The 16,858-nt window shown below is 45.3% G+C and overlaps 1 long non-coding RNA gene across 1 annotated transcript in view; it reads right to left on the bottom strand.

The window, feature by feature from the left end:
• The window catches only part of LOC120940504, a 34,584-nt gene that overhangs the window by 11,855 nt on the left and 5,871 nt on the right, over positions 1–16,858 (bottom strand). The window lies entirely within an intron of this gene.

Raw genomic sequence — 16,858 nt, 5'->3', positions numbered from 1 at the left:
GGGGCAAGGGGTTAAGTGTGCCCTAATGGAGGGATTCTTACTGTAGGGGGGCATGGCTGTAGGTGTGACGTCACTGATCATCGTTCCCTATATCAGCGATCGGGTGGCGCGGTCACTGAGCTTCGGACTGTGTCGCGAGCGCGCACCAGCGGCGCGCGCACGCGACCCACGGCTGGGCTCTTAAAAACAACGTACCTGTACGTGCCTGTGCCCAGCTATGCCATTCTGCCGACGTATATCGCCGCTAGGCGGTCCTTAAGTGGTTAAAATGTATATAAAAAAATAGTACTAGTCATCAACTGCATGTGTCTGATGGAAATCCTAAAAATGCATCTAGCTACATCCTTGGTGCCCGACGCGTTTCGTGTCACAAGGCACTTCTCGGGGCGGATGCAAGATATCTGAAATGACTATGACTACGAGTATGATGGAATCAAGGAATTGACTAAATATAACCAGAATAGTCAAATATGTGTCAGTTCCTGGATACTTACAATATATCACAGACCATGGTGTATATGGGGACTGGGGCAAAAGGCTGACCGTCCCGGGAGCTGAGGTAATTAAAAGAACCGGTGCAGCGCGAAAGCGCACAGGCATGAGCCCCAAAATACAGTAGCCATCTCCGTAGTGTGCCGGAGTGGTTTGATCAAAATTGTGAACATTTATAATGGATAAATAAATCCATTAAGATAAAAAAAAGTATAAAGATGTATATAAAAGAACAAATTAAGTTGAATTACCCCCCCAGTGACAATGTAAAAAAGAAAAATATAAGTGTGATGGTGATAAAAAAGTAACAATCCATAAACCAAATAGAAGGTAGTGAAGGGGATAGACATGGTGCACATAGTAAAGAAGATCGGAATCACCAACATTTTAAATAGGAGACTGCAAGCCTTGTAGTAGAGTAGCAGAGTATCCAAGAGTATTGAAATAAAGGTAAGGACATAGATCCTTACACTGGAGTAAACGAGTATTCACCTTTGAAATGTACTAGGAAGCTTCTCAGGGCTGCAGTGTCACCATGTGTGTAACGGAGAGCTCTGTGTTGGGGGAGATGCCTTTGTATGCATCCCGCATGTACACCGGACCTATACCAGCATTACACTAGTCCTAATTGGCAAGGGGGCGGTACTCCAGACGGGGCGGTATTGAACCCGCCCAGAGCCAAGACCACGCCACCCAGCTGAATGGGCTAGAATGGTAGATTCACGCTCCCGCCGCAACGCCCACCCATGACTTCACTGAAAGGAGCATTGCCTGATGCCGATGCGCTGAGGGCATCCACCGCAACCCCCCCATATATTCCCCACACCCCAATACAGACGGAAGTAGAGGGGAAGCGGGGGACACACAGAGCACATCGCAGCTCCCGGGTCTCGGGCAGAGGAACGTCCCAGCAAACCCAACACTGTGTACATGGTTTGAAAAGTGTATGTTGTGTGCTGCCCAAATGCAACAAATGAATGTTGCAGTGCCCATATGCATAGACCAAATTGTACAATGTCATGTCAGAACAAACCCCTCATAGAGCTGGCAGGGGAGCACGAGGGGTAAGAGGGTTTCTGAGAAGTTCGGGGAAGCCTGTAAAACATGCAGAGTTAATCAACAGGTTATTCGTTGCTTTGAACCTGCCACGTGAGATAGCCATTCTAAAATTTAAGGCCCACACAACTGATAGGACCCTGGAAGCCGTTGGGAATGCCTTGGCAGATAGAGCTGCTAAGTAAGGTGCTCTGAACCCTCCTGGGGAGACCCTGATGCTAGCCATCCCCACTGATGTGTCTCTGGAAGAGTTTAAAGTGGTTGTATTATAAGGCTTACCTGTAGGTATAAAGAATATCTCCTAAACCGGTACGGTTTAGGAGATATTCCCCCCGCAATGCGCCGCTGATTGCAGCGGCGCATGCGCAGCGGGGATCCTCGGCTAAAGGACCGGCAGCCGCCGGACCTTGCCGAATTGAAGTCTCCCACCCACATGCGCGGGAGTGACGTCATCGCCGCTCCAGCCAATTACAGTGCTGGAGCGGCGATACCCGGAAGACACGCCGAGTCAAGATGACTTCTCGCTCGGCGTGGACCAGGTAAGTTCCTCTCACCTCGTTCCGAGGTAACTATTTCATAATGAGCTAATATGCGGTGCATACTAGCTCATTATGGCTTTTGCCTTTCAGGTGAAAAAAAATAATAATAATAATAATAATCACGGGTTTACAACCACTTTAGGAGACTACAGTCACAAGTGGAATTACAGGAAGAGAGGAGATGGACAGCACTAGGGGCCATGAGATGTTCAGATGACATCTGGGGTCTTGGTAATAAATGGTGCTTGCCAAGATCTCTTTTTCCAATGATGGCCTATTCGGCTCATTATCCAGGACATCAGTCAAAGATGGTTATGTGTTTGCAGGTGGATGAGCATTGGAACGCCCCTGGATTTACTACTGCAGCTGCTAATTTTGCAGCAGCCTGCCTGGTTTGCGCATTGCACAACCCCGGTAGGATGGTACCAGTACCCAAACAAAACTCCCCCCCGACCAGAATATCCATTTCAGCGCATCGAGATAGACTACATTACGTTGCCAAGGAGTGGGCCCTTACGAACACGTCTTGGTCTGTGTAGATATGATTTCAGATTGGCCAGGCATTGGAGAACGACGATAAATAGGATCACAGAGGTAGCACGCAGCATGAGCTCCTCTGTGACTCTCCTAGGGCTGGACTTTTGGGACGCTGCATGGCAGGTAAGAAGTGGTGCTTTAGATTCCTTGCCTTATTGTGCTGACCTTGCCCCGTTTGCCTGGATGTCCTTTTGATTTTTCAGTGCGGTAATCTCTGCTGGCTCCCTCAAACTCTCACTGTTCTTCAGTGTTGGGGGTCCCCTTGTTTCGGCCTTCAGCTGACTACCCTCAGCTGCTTGCCACCCCAATATCAATTACCTGTCTTGATGCCTGCTCCCCAGCCGCCCTAAATCTAATGCTCTTACTAGCATAGGTAAGACTCTTCAATGGTTTTAAACCCATTCACTCTTCACTGCCTGGTGTGATGTACTAGGTTCTTTATGGTGCTACTATGTTGGGTCTTTGTTTGCTTCTTGTCACTCCTTTCCTGCCTTTCCCTCTTCCCTGGTCCCGCCCCCCCCCCCCCCTTTCCTGGTCCCGTCCCCCCCTTTCCTTTTCCCTCCCCCCCCCCTTGTTTCCCTTAAATTTTTCCACTCCCTCCTACCCCCTCTTTTTCTTCCCTTTCCCAATACCTATCCCTACTTCCAAACCCCTTCCCCTCCCCCACTCCCTCTCCCTCTTTTTTCTTACCCCCCACCCTTTTTCCTTGTTTTGTGTTTTTTCTCTTTTTCTCCCCCTCCTCTCCCCCCCTTTTTCCTTGCTTGTCTCTTGCCCACTTTCATTACTATTTTCTCTCTGCTCTCTCCTCTGCCTCCTTCCCCTCTTTCCTTCCCCTTCTTCCATCCCCTCCCCTCCCCCCTTCCTTCTCCCCCTTGGGTTTCTAGTCCCCTTCCATCTTTTTCCTCCCACCTCCCTCTTTTCCTTTCTGTTTTTCTTCTTTTTTCCCCTTCTTCCCCCTTCTCCCCTTCCTGCTTGTTCTCCCCCCTCTTTTCTCCCTTCCCCCTTTCTTTTTCTTCACTTTTTCCCCCCTCCCCCTTTCCTTCTTTCCTCCTCTCTTCCACCCCCCCCTCTTTTTTCTTCTCCCTTCCTTTCTTTCACCCCCTTCCCTGCTCTCTACCTTTTTTTTTTTTGTGTTGGTCCTGCACATCCCACTCTTAGGTGCACATGGTGTCCCATTAGTATAATTGAACTTAATAATTTTCCATAAAATTAATATTATCATTATTACCCCATTAGAGTTTTACCTACTTTTGTTCCCCCTTGTTCTCTACGGTGGACCTTGGTCAGCGAATTTTGCACTATGGTCCTTGATTCCTGGTAAGCAGTTTGTGGTTTATTTCGCAATTTTTGATCTCTCCAAATGTTTTATTACTTGTTGTTTTGATGTTTTAGGTTTGCTAGTTTTGACAATATATCATCTATTGTACAGACTATACCTCCTGAAGAAGCGGTCACCCTCACAACCTCAGATACCCTACGGTTCTTTCCGTCTGTAATAACAATTCTGTATCTTTAGTGAGGTCGTTCGTCCTAGCCTTGTTTTATATATGAAAAACGGTATGTTTTTATGTATAATAAATTAATTTTTTATCATATCGACTCATGTTATCAGTACCGAGAAAGTCCATTGATACACAATTTTACTGGGTAATAGTCTGTGCGAGTCTGCGGTACTAGCAGCCGCTACCCCTCTATTCCTGGCCCCCCTCCTTTTCCTCACGAGTTATTTCCATATGAGGTTTTGTTCAGAAGTCAACCAAAAACAGGGCTGTACTTTTCCCCAGCAGCTGTCGTCTTTCCATTCTCAGCTGATGGGGTATGTGCAGTCACTGCAACGGGAGCTCCAAAAAATCCACCACAGGGTGAAGTCAACTTACCAAAGATATCTCAAGAGAATGCTGAATTCCAAGAGGATCCAATTACTCAGGAGGAAATCTATAAAGCCTTTCAGGAAACGTCAGGGGGTAAGAGCCCAGGCCCGCTTGGATCACCGATTAAGTACTATAACATTTTTTAAAGAACTCTTGGTCCCAGAGCTGTGCAATTATTTTAATAAAATGGGAGAAGAGGAAGAAATAAGAAAATAATCTTGTCTTGCCAACATTTCTATATTTCCTAAAACCGGAAAAGATGGAACTTTGGGCCAGATTCACAAAAGGGATACGACGGCGTATCTGCTGATTCATAGAATCAGTTACGCATAGATATCCCTAAGATCCGACGGGTGTAATAGTTTTACACTGTCGGATCTTAGGATGCAGTACCGCGGCCGCCGCTGGGGGGAGTTCGCGTTGTAAACCAGCGTCGGGTATGCAAATTAGCAGTTAGGGCGATCCACTAAACTTTTTCCCGTCGTTACGTCGCCGCAAGTGTTAGTTTGCCGTCGCAAAGATAGGGCACCTTTTACAAAAGTGTAAAATTAGTACACCATGTAAAAGTATACCCGTCTTTCCCGCGTCGCTTTTGAATTTTTTAAAAAATATTTTTTTTCCCGGCGCAAGTCTTTTTTTCACGTCGCGATTCACAAAACGTTGGTGCGTCGTAATTTCGCGCACAGCACGTCGGGAAATTTGCGTCGGGAGCATGCGCAGTACGTCCGGCGCGGGAGCGTGCCCAATTTAAATGGTACCCACCCCATTTGAATTGGCCCGCCTTGCGCCGGACGGATTTAGAATACAACGCCGCAAATTTCCAGGTAAGTGCTTTGTGGATCGGGCACTTAGCCAGAAAATTTGCGCGCGGTGTAACCTAAATCGGTTAAGTTACGTTGCGCCCGGGCTATGTGAATCTGGCCCTTAGTGCTCCAATTATCGTCCAATAGCATTGTTGAATGCTGACATAAAAGTATATGCAAAAATATTGGCAACGAGGAAAAAAACACCAATGCCCGACCTGATAAACATAGATCAGGCAGGATTTTTAAAAGGAAGGGAAGGGAAGGGAGAGATAATAGCTTAAGAACCATATTGTTACTACAGCAGGACAAAAAGAAGAAACCCCGTACTCATGTCAATAGATGCTGAAAAAACATTTGACAGAGTCGACTGGGGGTTTATGATGGATAGGCTTGGGACCCAGATTTATGAAATGGCTAAAAAAACCTGTATAACCATCCGACGGCCAGGGTGAAGGTTACAAAAAATTGGTTACATCCAAAGAGGCCATCAATAAAAGAGTGGATACAGCGGGTAGACTATATAGCAGAAATGGAATATCCTGGTCGAGGTGAGCTGGCAGGTGATGATAGATACAGAGCAATATGGAAGAAATGGAGAGCTTTTAAAACATCCGAAAAATTTGCGCAGGGAATGACAGAAACGGACAGGTGAAAAAATAAAGTTAAACACTAATTGAGATAGACAGATCCGGGGAAGGGGGAGGGGGGATGAGGGGGGACGGGTGGGGGGGTTAGGAGATGGGGAAATAAATGGAAGAGGCAAGTTAACACGTTAGCTGTACTCTGCCCTGAGGGAATGGGGTTTACTACTATTGTTGGCTGTTCAAAAATGAATAATTTTCTAAGAAAGAAAGAACACTAATGACAAAAAAAAACAAAAAAGCGAATGAGGGAAAAACCACATATGATGCGACACCATAGAAGAGACATTATGGGCAAATAAACCGTGAGGAAGTCTCGTTGTCCTTTTTGGTGGAGTCTGAAGTGGTATAAAAGTAAAGAAAAAAAAATCCGAATTTTCGTATGTTCGAATTTTTTATTTCCGATTTTTTTTGGATTTATGAAAATTTCGAATTTCCAAATTTTTTAATATCCAAATTAATACCCCCCTGCGCAAGGGTATTGATGAAAAGCATCCTAACTTGTTGTTTAAAATGCACCTCCAGCTAGCAAAAATGGCAAACAGGACCAACTGCTGGGTATGCTCCAAACCTCCACCAAGCCTTGAGCCCAGGCAATGGCAGCAGTACATACTATATACGATGTCCGTATTGGTATGAGGAAATTTGAAAAACTAGTAAGGACCCCAAACAGACACTTGTCAATAGAACTTAACGATACATACCTAGAGGGTAAAATGAGTTATAGTTTTAACATTAGCTCTGGCGTTTGCCCCTCCCTCACAAAACCAGTATGGGTATCGGGACAACTAGGTAGCCCACAAGTGTGCTTCAACTTTAGTTTCGGTAGAGGGGATAACTTCGTAGGGTCCACCACCTGTAAAGAAGGTATAACAGTTAATCTAACCAACTAAACCCCGTCTTCTTTAACCACTTAACCCCCGGACCATATTGCTGGTCAAAGACCAGAGCACTTTTTGCGATTCGGCACTGCGTCGCTTTAACTGACAATTGCGCGGTCGTGCGACGTGGCTCCCAAACACAATAAGCGTCCTTTTTTCCCCCACAAATAGAGCTTTCTTTTGGTGGTATTTGATCACCTCTGCGGTTTTTAGTTTTTGCACTATAAACAAAAATAGAGCGACAATTTTAAAAAAAATGAATATTTTTTACTTTTTGCTATAATAAATATCCCCCAAAAATATATAAAAAAAAAACTTTTGTTTTTTCCTCAGTTTAGGCCGATACGTATTCTCCTACATATTTTTTGCAAAAAAAAACAAAAAAAACGCAATAAGCGTTTGATTGGTTTGCGCAAAAGTTATAGCGTTTACAAAATAGTGGGTAGTTTTATGGTATTTTTATTAATATTTTTTTTTTACTAGTAATGGCGGCGATCATTATGGCGGACACTTTTGACACATTTTTGAGATCATTGGCATTTTTAGAGCGATCAGTGCTATAAAAATGCATTGGATTACTATAAAAATGCCACTGGCAGTGAAGGGGTCAACACTAGGGAGCGGGGAAGGGGTTAAGTACGTTCCCTGGGTGTGTTCTAACTGTAGGGGGGGTGGAATGACATGGGGAAATGACTGATCTTCTGTTCATACATTGTATGAACAGAAGATCAGCATTTCTTTCCCTGACAGGACCAGGAGCTGTGTGTTTACACACACAGCTCCTGGTCCTCGCTCTGTAACGAGCGATCGCATGTGCCCGGCGGCAATCGCGCCCGCCGGGCACGGGAGTGAGCGATCCCCCCTATTGGCTGCTGGGCGAGGCGACGTATAGCTAGGTGCTCTCGCCCAGCAGAGCCCACGTGCCACCGTAGAACTGCGACGGCTGGTCGGCAAGCAGTTAATAACACTAATAGACCAGATTACATCTGTTGGAAGGAAGGGTGTGACTTTCAGAACGAGGGAGCAATCCCCCATTCTATCCTGTTACTACTCAATGCACCTAACTGTCAGAGTGATTCCCCCTGTCCGACTGACTGGCCCCTACTACTTCTTATACGGTACTTCAGCTTATAAGGCAATTCCCCCTGATGCAAGAGGTTCATGAGTACTGGTTAAACTAGTCCCAGCATCTTACATCGTGGATGATCGAGATGATCTGATGGCGCGAGAGAAGGTAAGAATGGCAGGAAAAGCTAGAAGGGAATTGTTCACCAACTCCGACCAGGCCTGGGCATGGTTTCCTGCTTGGACGGGGTGGGGGATTGAACTTATGAAGCGATTTGTATAATTTCTCATCCATTGTGGATGGGATATTCAATGAAACCATAGAGGCTGTAAGGGAAATCTCACAGTAACAACGGCAGATCAGGACCCTTCTTTTACAGGAAAAGATGGCCCTTGATTATCTGTTAGCATCCAAGGGGGGTTCCTGTGAAATTCATAGGTGAAGATTGTTGTACCTGGATTGAGGATACCAGTGAAAAAGTTCTGGCCCATATGGATAAGGCTAGATCCCTGCAAGGCAAAGCCAGAACCATAGCTAGTGAGGGTTGGAATCCTTTTAGTGTTTTGGAAACTTTGGGGATTTATTATTTTCCATTGAGTCGTGGTTAAAGGAAGTAGGGGTATATATACTCATGTTGTTTTTGTTTCTATTCCTTCTATATGCCGTGATGAGGTGCTCCTGTTGCCTGATTGGACGCATGACCAGAGCCCGAGCAGATGACCACATCCTCCTTGATGAAATGAGACGCCCTGAAGCCCAACCCAAGTATCAGATGCAGAGGATCCCAGACCGATCGGCGATTACTACAGCTCACCATGTCGTATCCTCCTTATAAGTCATGCTCCTGAAGAACAGAGTCTACATGTCAAGCTGTGTTTTCCTTTTTATGAACTCATATGGACTGTAAGGACTGATTCATTTCCAGGTGTAAGAAGAAGATAAAGTTTCATCGAGGGACACATGGGAGCATATGACAAAAAAGGAAGGACCGTTATGGAAATTTTTAAAAATGTATGTTGTCAGATGTCCCCCAGTGTCGGTTTTGCTGTAATGCACTCATGTGAGCGTATTTGCACATACAGACGTTGGTGGAAGACCATTGGCGCAAACACCTTCCCATGGACACAGAAGATCCATGATTAAGTACGGCTTGCAGCAATGGTAGCAGTTAGGGATGAGCTTCGTATTCGAGTCGAACTTATATTCGACTAGAACATTGTATGTTCGATCGTTCGTCGAATTACGAATGTTTTGGGCCGTTCGCACCAAATTCGAGTTTCGTTTCACAGCCCATAATTCACTGCGGCATCGCAGTGCATTGCTGGCTGATGATTGGCCAAGCATGCACTATGACCCGCATGCTTGGCCAATCACAGCTTGCAATAAACGGAAAGCCATAATTGGCCAAATCCAGGGTGGCTTTGGCCAATTATGGCTCAGGGGGTTTAGTACACACCCCACACTATAAAAAGCTGCCTGCAGGTTGGCCTTGTGTAGTGTGTTGCGGTGGTTAAAGTAGGTAGATAGAGCAGGCAGGCTAGTCAGTTAAAGTTACAGTGTGTAGAGCAGGGTTTCTCAACTCCAGTCCTCGAGGCGCCCCAACAGGTCATGTTTTCAGGCTTTCCATTATTTTGCACAGGTGATTTGATCAGTTTCACTGCCTTGCAATTACCACAGCTGTTTCATCTAAGGGAAATCCTGAAAACATGACCTGTTGGGGCGCCTCGAGGACTGGAGTTGAGAAACACTGGTGTAGAGGATATATATGCATCCCAGGTGTTGTATATATATTTATACACTGTATAGTTTAGCTAGATCAGCTCTTCCTAATTTACTGGCAGGCAGGTGATTGTGCTAGCTGCAGTATTCTCACGTGGTGTATTGCCTGTGTCCTCTGCAGTGTGCACCATAAAGCTACTTGGTGTGTACTCCCCGTGTCCTCTGTAGTTTGCACCTAAAGCTACGTGGTGTGTGTACTGTGTGTTATTTTTCTCAATGATTTTCATCCATATTGCAGGGACCAGACATTACATTAACCAGTTAATCACCACCCCATAGACAATATACGTCTACAGGGCGGTTGCTTAACTCTGGGGCGTGCACACGGGAATGTCCATGACCGCCGGGTCCAGAGGACCCGGCCAATCACGAATCGCGGTAAATTGCCGCTGATAGCGGCCGTTCACCACGTGATCGGAGCGATCACATGTAAACAAACCGGCGTCATTTGATGACACCGGTTCCTCCTTCCTCTCTCTGTACCGATCGGTACAGTGTGAGAGGGGGAGCGTGGGTGTCAGCAGTGCTGTGGCTGGATCTGTGACTATTGCAGTCACAGATCCATCCATCCCTGCAACCCCCTGCAATACTGTGCATTACCCCCTGCGCAATACTCTGCATACCCCCCCTGCGCAATACTCTGCATACCCCCCTTGCGCAATACTCTGCATACCCCCCCCTGCGCAATACTCTGCATACCCCCCCCTGCGCAATACTCTGCATACCCCCCCTGCGCAATACTCTGCATACCCCCCCCTGCGCAATACTCTGCATACCCCCCCCTGCGCAATACTCCCCGCACCAATACTCTGCAATACCCCCGCACCAATACTCTGCAATACCCCCGCACCAATACTCTGGGAAAAAAATGCGTTTTAACCACTTCCCGCCCGCCGGCCGTCATGACGTCCTTGACTTTGTGCAGGGATATCTGAATGATGCCTGCAGCTACAGGCATCATTCAGATATAATTTTTTTCAGCCGGCGATTCACTACACCATAAGAACAATCATGTCGGCTGTTCCGCCTCTTGATTGTTCTTACGGGAGGCGAAAGGGGACGTCCCCCCTCCCTCCGGTGCTTCTTCCGACTCACCGCTACGATCGAAACCAGGATCGTTTTTTTTTTTTCAGGCATTCCAGCCTAGAGGTGAGATGTGGGGTCTTATTGACCCCACATCTCACTGTAAAGAGGACCTGTCATGCTATATTCCTATTACAAGGGATGTTTACATTCCTTGTAATAGGAATAAAAGTGATCAAAACATTTATTTTTGGGGAAAAACGTGTCAAACTAAAATAAATAAAGTGAAATGAACAATTAAATTTTTAATTTTTTTTTAAAGCGCCCCCTGTTCCCACGTGCTCGTATACAGAAGCGACTGCACACGCAAGTCCCGCCCACATATGGAAACGGTGTTCAAACCACACATGTGAGGTATCGCTGCGAACGTTAGAGCGAGAGAAATACTTTTGGCCCCAGAGCTCTTCTCCAACTAAAAAGATGTAACCAGTAAAAATATTTAAAGCGTCGCCTATGGGGATTTTTAAGTAGCAAAGTTTGGCGCCATTTCACGAGTGTGTGCAATTTTGAAGGGTGACATATTGGGTATCTATTGACTTGGCGTAACTTCACGTTTAATATTATGCAAAAACATTGGGCTAACTTTAATGTTTTTTTTTTTTAAAAAGCACAAAACTGTTTTATTTCCAAAAAAAAACGTGTTCGAAAAATTGCTGCAAAAATACCGTGTGCGATAAAAAGTTGCAACGACTGCCATTGTATTCTCTAGGGTCTTTGCTAAAAAAGCATATATAATGTTTTGGGGTTCTATGTAAAATTCTAGCAAATAAATTATGAATTTTACATGTAGGAGAGAAATGTCAGAATTGGTCTGGGTGTTCCAGAACGCCTGATGGTGCTCCCTGCATGTTGGGCCTCTGTATGTGGCCACGCTGTGTAAAAGTCTCACACATGTGGTATCGCCATACTCGGGAGGAATGGCAGAATGTGTTTTGGGGTGTAATTTGCGGTATGCATATGCTGTGTGTGAGAAATAACCCGCTAATATGAACATTTTGTGGAAAAAAAATAAAAATGAAAAAATCTTGATTTTGCAAAGAATTGTGGGAAAAAATTACAACTTAAAAAAACTCACAATGCCTCTTTCTAAATACCTTGGAATGTATTCTTTCCAAAAAGGGGTCATTTGGGGGGTATTTGTACTTTTCTGGCATGTTAGGGCATGTTAGGGTCTCAAGAAATAAGTCAGTACATCAGATGTGATCAAATTGATACATTTTCAGTAATTGGTACCATAGCTTGTAGACCCTATAACTTTCACCCAGACTAAATAATATCCACATTTTTTTTGTTTTGTTACCAAAGATATATAGCAGTATACGATTTAGGTTAAATTTTTGAAGAAAAATTACTTTTTTGCAAAATTTTATAATAGAAATGAAGAAAAATTCATTTTTTTTTACAAAATTTTCGTTCTTTTTTCATTTATAGCGAAAAAAATAAAAACCGCAGAGGTGATCAAATACCACCAAAAGAAAGCTATTTGTGGGAAATAAATGACAAAAATTTCATTTGGTTACAGTGTTGTATGACTGAGTTATTGTCATTCAAACTGTGAGAGCACCGAAAGCTGAAAATTGGTCTGGTTATTAAGGGGGTTTAAGTGCCCAGTGGTCAAGTGGTTAAAGCCGCAAGCAGTTTTAAATTACTTTTTTCTTATAGTAATCTCATTTTGTGCAGGGACAGTTCTAAACACGTGCCACTTCACAGGCATACTATAGACACCCAGCAGGTACAATATTTAAAGGAATTTTTCATTTTTTTATTTAGGCATCCAGGGTGGTTTTGGCCAATTATGGCTCAGGGGGTTTAGTACACGCCCCACACTATAAAAGGCCGCCTGCAGGTCGGCCTTGTGTAGTGTGTTGCGGTGGTTAAAAGAGAGAAGACAGAGAGAGAGAGTGTCACTTTTAGTAGGTAGATAGAGCAGGCAGGCAGGCTAGTCTGTTAAAGTTACAGTGTGTAGAGGATATATATGCATCCCAGGTGTTGTATATATATTTATACACTGTATAGTTTAGCTAGATCAGCTCTTCCTAATTTACTGGCAGGCAGGTGATTGTGCTAGCTGCAGTATTCTCATGTGGTGTATTGCCTGTGTCCTCTGCAGTGTGCACCATAAAGCTATGTGGTGTGTGTACTGCCTTTGTCCTCTGCAGTTTGCACCTTAAGCTACTTGGTGTGTACTGCCCGTGTCCTCTGTAGATTGCACCTAAAGCTACGTAGTGTGTACTGCCTGTGTCCTCTGCAGTGTGCACCTAAAGCTACGTGGTGTGTGTACTGTGTGTTATTTTTCTCACCGATTTTCATCCATATTGCAGGGACCATACATTACATTAAAGCCGCAAGCAGTTTTAAATAACTTTTTTTCTTCTAGTAATCCCATTTTGTGCAGGGACAGTTCTAAACACGTGCCACTTCACAGGCATACTATAGACCAGGGCTCAAAATTTCAAGTCCTGAACTACTAGCCAGGCCTTAAGAGTTACTCGCCACCAGTTGCCCCACCCAAACCCTACCCTGCCCCGCCCCTAAACATGCCCACGCCTCCCCCAGGACATCCCTACCTCCAACGCCTCCCGCAGTACATCCCTACCTCCAATGCCTCCCCCGGTACATCCCTAACTCCAACAACTCCCCTAGTACATCCCTACCTCCAATGCCTAACTCAGTACATCCCTACCTCCAAATCCTCTTCCCAGCATATCTCTGTCTCCAATGAATGACCCCCCACACCCAACGACCCACCAGCACACCTCATCGTCTGACCTCCCCTCTCCAAAACACATATGCCTCCAATCTCCCCCCAATCCTGTACATCTAGGCTTTCAATATTCTCCCCAATTCATGATATCTATGCTTTCAATATTCTCCCCAATCCATGATATCTATGCCTCCAATTCCACCACCATTCTATCATACCGCATGATAGATTAGGGGAGTGAAGGTGGAATTGGAGGCATAGATATAATGGATTGGGGAGAATATTGAAAGCATAGATATCATGGATTGAGGAGAATATTGAAATCATAGATATCATGGATTGGGGGGCACATGCTTGCTCTCAATCCCACCCCTGTTCCTTCCAGCACACATCTTGTTTAATCCCCCATTTCATCAATGCCTCCAGCACACTGTCATTGTTTTTACCATTCTGCAGTCACGGGGGTCAGTCATCACTGCACACTGAGGGTAGAGCGTCGTTTGAGCCTGGGGCGGTCCCAGGCGGTGAAGTTGCACGGTCTGTGTGTCTGGGCGGGGATGTGCAGAACAGAGGAGGTAGAGGGCAGTCCCAGGCGGCTCTTGCCAGTATAGTGCAGTGCATGGTCTGTGTGTCTGGGTGGGGATGTGCAGCAGAACGAAGGCTCTTTCAAGCTTAATGAACAGCACACTCTGCGAGCCTGGGCGGGGATGTATGGCAGGAGGTGGAGAGGGGCGGTACTAGGCGGCTGACATTCATGTGATAGCACAGCCCTGTCATTACTCGCCCTCCTCATTTGTTTACTCGCCAAATGCGAGTAGGCGAGGTGCAAATTTTGAGGGCTGCTATAGACACCCAACAGGTACAATATTTAAAGGAATTTTTCATTTTTTTTTTTTTTTATTTAACCACTTAAGCCCCGGACCAATATGCAGCCTAAAGACCCAAGGTGTTTTTACAGTTCGGGACTGCGTCGCTTTAACAGACAATTGCGCGGTCGTGCGACGTGGCTCCCAAACAAAATTGGCGTCCTTTTTTCCCCACAAATAGAGCTTTCTTTTGGTGGTATTTGATCACATCTGCGGTTTTTAGTTTTTGCGCTATAAACAAAAATAGAGCGACAATTTTGAAAAAAATGCAATATTTTTTACTTTTTGCTGTAATAAATATCCCCCAAAAACATATATAAAAACATTTTTTTTCCTCAGTTTAGGCCGATACGTATTCTTCTACCTATTTTTATTAAAAAAAAAAAATCGCAATAAGCGTTTATCGATTGGTTTGCGCAAAATTTATAGTGTTTACAAAATAGGGGATAGTTTTATTGCATTTTTATAAATTTTTTTTTTTTTTACTACTAATGGCGGCGATCAGCAATTTTTTTCATGACTGCGACATTATGGCGGACACTTCGGACAATTTTGACACATTTTTGGGACCATTGTCATTTTCACAGCAAAAAATGCATTTAAATTGCATTCTTTATTGTGAAAATTACAGTTGCAGTTTGGGAGTTAACCACAGGTGGCGCTGTAGGAGTTAGGGTGAACCTAGTATTTGTTTACAACTGTTTGGGGGTGTGGCTGTAGGAATGACGTCATTGATCGTGTCTTCCCTATAAAGGGAATGACGCGATCGATGCGCCGCCATAGTGAAGGACGGGGAAGCCGTGTTTACACACGGCTCTCCCCGTTCTTCAGCTCCGGGGAGCGATCGCGACTATAAACAAATAGCCGCGCCGTGGTCCCGGATCGCTCCCCGAGCAGACCCGACCTCCGCATGTAGCGGGGGGGGTCCCGATCGGACCCCCCACCCGCTAATAGGCGAGGACGTACGTGTACGCCCATGTGCCTGTACGTGCCATATTGTGGACGTATATGTACATGCGGGGGTCGGGAACTGGTTAAGCATCATTAAAATCATTGCTTCAGAAAAAACGACCGTTCTTTAAAACTATTTTTCCATTGATACATGTTCCCTGGGGCAAGACCCGGGTTTTCAAAAGACGTTTTCACAGGCATACTATAGACACTCAGCAGGTACAATTAAGGACCACCTCCTGCACATTTACGTCGGCAGAATGGCACGGCTGGGCACATGCATGTACAGGTACGTCCTGTGCTAGTACGCGGGCGCGCGCGCCCACGGCACATGCCCGCGACCCGGTCCGAAGCTCCGTGACCCTATCACCGCTGGAGTCCCGCGATCGGTCCCTGGAGCTGAAGAACGGGGAGAGCTGTGTGTAAACACAGCTTCCCCGTTCTTCACTGTGGCGGCGTCATCGATCGTGTGATCCCTTTTATAGGGGGACACAATCGATGAAGTCACACCTACAGCCACACCCCCCTACAGTTGTAAACACACTTCAGGTCACACACAACCCCATCAGCGCCCCCTATTGTACTTCCAAACTGCAATTGTCATTTTCACAATAAACAATGCATTTTAAATGCATTTTTTGCTGTGAAAATGACAATGGTCCCAAAAATGTGTCAAAATTGTCCAAAGTGTCCGCCATAATGTCGCAGTCACAAAAAAAAAAAAACAAAAAAAAAATCGCTGATCGGCACCATTAGTATTAAAACATTGTTTTTTTTTAATAAAAATGCAATAAAACGATCCCCTATTTTGTAAACGCTATACATTTTGCGCAAACCAACCGATAAACGGTTATTGCGTTTTTTTTTTACCAAAAATAGGTAGAAGAATACGTATCGGCCTAAACTGAGGAAAAACATTTTTTTTATATGTTTTTGGGGGATATTTATTATAGCAAAAAGTAAAAGATTTTGTCCCTCCAGACATAACCCTCCTGACTGCAGGTGCAGTCTTAGTTCGTAACAGGCAGTACAAACCTAAAAAGGAGGGGTGGGAGCTGTGTCCGTCCATGGACGTCAGAGAAAAGGATTTTACGGTGAGTACAAAAAATCCTATTTTCTCTTATAGTCTATGGACGGACACAGCTCCTTAAGTCTTGACAAGTGGGACGTCCCCAAGCAGTGTCAAAACGAGGGGTAGGAAATATATCAGTAAAAGCAATTTTAACTTCACCCCAAAACAAGCAGAGCTCCTCAAAAGAGGAGGTGCAACTTTAAACAGCCACCTGCAGAAATCTAGCGGCCGAAAGAGGCATCAGAAGATGCACTCACAGCAACCATGTAAATTCTGGAAAGAGTGTGAACGGACGATTAAGTCGCCTCCTCGCACACCTGAGACCGACGCATGCTGTCGGACCGGAAAAGGAGGGCCTGCCCCCTAAGAGCATAGGCCTGTATGACAGCCTACCTGATCCACCGAGTAATGGTGGGCAACGAGATTGCCAGGCCCTTTTGTGGACCCTACACCAACACAATAAAGAGAGTCAGATCTCCGAAACGGAGCCGAGCCGGCTGGTACACCCACAAAG

The sequence above is a fragment of the Rana temporaria genome, chromosome 5 (assembly GCF_905171775.1).
Source record: "Rana temporaria chromosome 5, aRanTem1.1, whole genome shotgun sequence".
NCBI classification, from domain to species: Eukaryota; Metazoa; Chordata; class Amphibia; order Anura; family Ranidae; genus Rana; species Rana temporaria.
Note: the sequence above shows the minus strand (reverse complement) of the source record. Positions and strands in the feature narration are given on the sequence as shown.